Source organism: Glycine max, chromosome 9 (genome assembly GCF_000004515.6).
Source record: "Glycine max cultivar Williams 82 chromosome 9, Glycine_max_v4.0, whole genome shotgun sequence".
NCBI classification, from domain to species: domain Eukaryota; kingdom Viridiplantae; phylum Streptophyta; class Magnoliopsida; order Fabales; family Fabaceae; genus Glycine; species Glycine max.
Genome location: NC_038245.2, coordinates 39,969,398 through 39,973,956, shown reverse-complemented (window position 1 = coordinate 39,973,956; position 4,559 = coordinate 39,969,398). Strand labels below are relative to the sequence as shown.

At 27.7% G+C, this 4,559-nt stretch overlaps 1 long non-coding RNA gene across 2 annotated transcripts in view; it reads left to right on the top strand.

The window, feature by feature from the left end:
* Positions 1-2,005: 2,005 nt before the first annotated feature.
* Positions 2,006-4,559, top strand: part of LOC102660380 (uncharacterized) — a 4,427-nt gene continuing 1,873 nt past the window's right edge. For both annotated transcript variants that reach the window (XR_001382761.3, XR_001382760.3), the window contains exons 1-2: positions 2,006-2,185; positions 2,430-2,545. This is a non-coding gene — a long non-coding RNA (uncharacterized lncRNA). The remainder of the gene's footprint in view (positions 2,186-2,429; positions 2,546-4,559) is intronic.

Here is a 4,559-nt window from a genome sequence, read left to right as displayed (position 1 = left end):
AAAATTTTTAAAAAACCGATGTTAACTAATGATGTTAACATCGGTTTTTAAAAAACCGATGTTAATGCATATACGTTAACATCGGTTTTTAAAAAACCGATGTTAACGTATCATACGTTAACATCGGTTTTCCAAAAACCGATGTTAATATAAACTTTTTTTTTAATTATTTAAATATATACCTAATATGCTAACAATACCTAGTGAGAGAGAAAGAAAAGTAAAAAAAAAAGTATAAATGTTATAGGTAATGAGATTTGAGATATGAAGAGATAAATAAGAGATATTGATTAGATATATAAAAAAAAACATAAGTATCCATGTATTCCTGATTTTTTTTTAATTTTTATTTAAAAACTTTGATTATAGAAAAATAAATCAAATATTAAGTTGTATATCGATAAATTGTTGGTCCAAATAGTAGTGAGTTAAAGTAAGATTTTGGATTTGGATCTTGTAGATGAAAAAAAACATTGTTGGTCCAAATTTCTTTGACTTTATTATGAAATTTGATTTTTTTAGAAGTCGTTGGGCCGGTGACTTTTTAGTTTTTTTTTTTTTAATATGTTTGAAATAGAGGTCGTAGAATATGTAGGGATTTCTTTCTTTTTTGAAAAAAGTATTATTAAAATAAAAATTTATTTAATTTATTTAATATGATTATTTTAATATTAAGGATAAAATATTTATTTACTAATAAAAGGTAAGAAAAATGCGAAAAAGAAAGAAATAAATCATGGATAAACTCACGACTTCAAATTGGAATTAAACAAAAAAAAATGAGGTTGCAAGGGATTTCATGACTTTGGTGAGGACAATTTTTTTTAAGAAAAGGAAAATTAAGAACATTCTAATTTAATTTTTACAACATAGATTTTACTGTGCAAATGTGGTTTACCAATTTTTTAGATTAATAAAGAGAAAAAAATTAAAAGGAATGAAAGAAAACAAATAAAAAGTAAAGATAAATATAGTCGAAAAAAGTGTTGTTTAGGCAAATAGAAAAAAAGAAAAATAAGTGGAAATATTAATATTACTTGTTTGAATGAACGTAAAAGGAAGCAAAAATAAATAAATAATTATATTAAATTATTTTATATTAATTAAAAAAATACCTCTCTTCTTCTACCTGCCTTCACGCTTCTCCTAATCTTTTTTTTTATATTAATTAAATAAATAATTATATTAAATTATTTTATATTAATATTACTTGGAACTTCGAAGGACACAGACACATTTGATTTCCGCACTCACTCACTTCTAATTCAGGTTGGTTCAATTAGTACATTTGAGAATAAATGTAAGATGGCAGTGATAGTGATTAATTAAAAGTGGGTTAATTATGTTTTCTATTTATAAATTTCACCTTTATCTTTAAATAGTTTTTTTTTAACTTTTTTACTTTTTAGTCTCTGTTACAGAAATTTATTTAAGAACTAAAAATAAAATTCTTAAAAAATTTAGGAATTAAAAACATAATTAATCCAATTAAAAGTAAATGCTTTATACCTAAATTCATATTTCATCCTCATTTTTTCTTGGTGAATAAGATTATTGATTTTTTTTCTACGGACTTCCTTCTTTCTTCTTTTTTAACAACCTAATAATTTTGGCTGCAGGCTATTTTTTGCCATCTGAGAAAACCCTCCGTTGAGACTCCAGCCAAGATTAGCAGTAGGGGAAATTGATATCTCGTTCCACCACGGGAAATTGAATTATTACAACAAATATATAAAATAATTTATACAAAAGAAAGAGAGACAGGAACGGAAGAAAGAAAAATGTAAAATGAGATAAGTATATAATGGAAAGAGATAAAAAAGAAAAAAAGAGTGTTGTATAAATTGTTATATTTTTTGTAGTTATATAGATTGTTATTTAATTTATTGTATAAATATTGAATAATTCTTAAAATTTTTATAAAATCTTCGGTTTCATAATATGATTTTCGTTTTACCATTCATTTTATTATTATTAATTGACGCTTTTACTTTTCATTGAAATATTAAACTAATCTCTCACTCTCTCGCTCACGCCTCACACGTTTTCTGTCTCTTGCTCACTCTACTCAGTTCCCTTCCCAATCGCCGCTCAGCCATCACCGTCGCCACTCACGGGGAGACTCGCCCTCCTCGACCGACGTTCCCTCCACATCCTTCAACAAAGTTTCCGGCGTCTGTTCGAGGTGCGTTTCTGTTTATGCGTTCAGACTTCATAGCTTCCTTTCTGCTTTCATGGTTTTTTTTTTTTTTCACGAAAGAACATAGCAGATTTATTTTTGCTTTTATTTCATGCTCTGTTGTTACTTCTATTACCTCTTATAACATATATTGTATTATTATTTATTTGATTTTGAAATATTATTGCTGAATCAGATTCTCAAGTTCTTGTCATTTTGATTTTCCACACTTGTCCCTCTTTGCATTCAGCTTATCCTCTCGTGAAGAAAATAGACATCTCATTCTCGTGTTAGAAGAAAAGCCAACCTAGCTGCTGATAACTTGACAAAGTTCAGTCTATCTTCTCAGATTCAGTCCCAGATTTTGTAAGTGATTCTAATTTTATAAGTCTACACCTGTTAGCTGACAAACCAGTTGTTGTTTTACCTCCTGGATTTTAATCTCTCCTAGTTACCCTGTATCTCATAAAAAAGTTATTAGTAATTATTTTTAATTTAACTTTATTATGCAATGCAAGGATGATATATATACTACTAAAACGATAACAAAAGTCTTATTTCAACGTGTGATGTCTGTTATAGGAATCATACAATACTATTCAACTTAGTTAAAAACAAGATGTAAAAAAAAAAAACTTGGTTAAAGACCAACTCTAAAAAATATTAGTATTTAGTATGAGATTTTTCGAAACAATTTTCCAATTAATGTATTTTTTAATCTCTTTCCTTTTCTTCATGACTAAAAAATATACCATTTGTTTTTCTCAATGATGTTTCCATAGGCATTCTTTGTATGTGTACAAAGTTACTCAATTGAATTTTTATCATCTTTTCTTTAATCGATACTACGGAAATATCTTCTCTAATACTAATAAAAGTATAGAAAAAATGTCTAAACTATTGTATGCAAATTTTGTTCTCGCTCAAAATTTTAAAAAAAGTTACAAATTTTATTAGGTTTTTCCATAATATAACTAAAACAAAAAAGAATAGGTAAGTTTTGTTAGATCCCACCTAAATTTGCTCGAGGTGGGTGGTGTATAAGTGTTATAATATTTCAATTTGTTTTTGAGTCAATAAGGATGGCATTGATCAGAGGGTGATGGACCATTACCGTAAAAAGGGATAATGCAAAGATCTTGTCTGGAAAGGAAGAATTAGCAAGAGTAAGTACGGAGGGTAATGTAGCAATACAATGGTCTCACTCTAGAAAGGAAATATAGCAATACAATGGTCTCACTCTAGAAAGGAAATATGTATAGCAACAACACTAAGTAGAGGTACATGACACGGCCAGACTCACCTAAATGCGACCAACATGATAAGATGATTGTAGCACCTCACATGGTTAAGGGCCTACACGTGCCCACTACGTACTAACATCCCCATCTCAATCTTTCTTTCTTAGCTAAGCCTCTTGTGCCCCCACTTAATTAAAGTGTTTCATTTCTCTTTGTTTCTTTCAATATGGTTTGATTTTGATCTTCGTTTCACCTTGCTTGTAATAAGAAAAACGAAAATGGTAACATAGGTATTCATAGTGAAAAATGCTATCTAACTAATAACTTTGCTCCTAAAATAGGAAAAGCAAAAGCTTAGCAAATATAAGTAAGAAGTCTTCATTAATATAAGTGGGAGACTCCTGAAAACTTAAAGCCTTGAGATTTTGATGAATTAGATGGGATGTTGAATTCATTTGTATCTACTCGTAGTGTATCAATAAAGAGATTTCTCCAATATTTTAGTCCATTGTATTTTTCATTATGGATTGTGCGATTTTAGTCCATTGTATTTTTCATTATGGATTGTTGTTACTTCAGTTCTGTGATCTTCTGAGAGGTAATAGAAGTTGTGTGTGTGCGTGTGTGTATATATATATATATATATATATATATATATATATATATATCCGAAAAGAGAAAGAAGTAAGACATTTTTTTTGATATAATTTAGAATAAATTGTTTTCATATCTTCTGAGCGCTTGTTATACTTAATCTTACTCTTTTTTTTTATCATACACAAAATTGTCTTATGTAGGTGTTCATTCAGTTATTTATTTGATTCTTGCTTTCATGTCTCAACATTAAATATGTTTTAAATTCATAGTAATTAGTAAATTTCTTATTGAATTTTCTGGTAAAAACTGTTTCAAAACAGAATGAAAATTATATGTTGTGTGGTCTGATTTTAAAATTTGCAAGTTATTTTTGGGATTTATTGAAAAAACAGACATCATGTTAAAAATAAATTTCTAAAACAACATCGGTCTTTAAAAAAACGTGATGTGAAATGTTACTTACAACATCAGTTTTTTTAAAAACGTGATGTTAAATGTCACTTACCTCAACATTTTTTAACATCGGTTTTAAAAAAACTGAT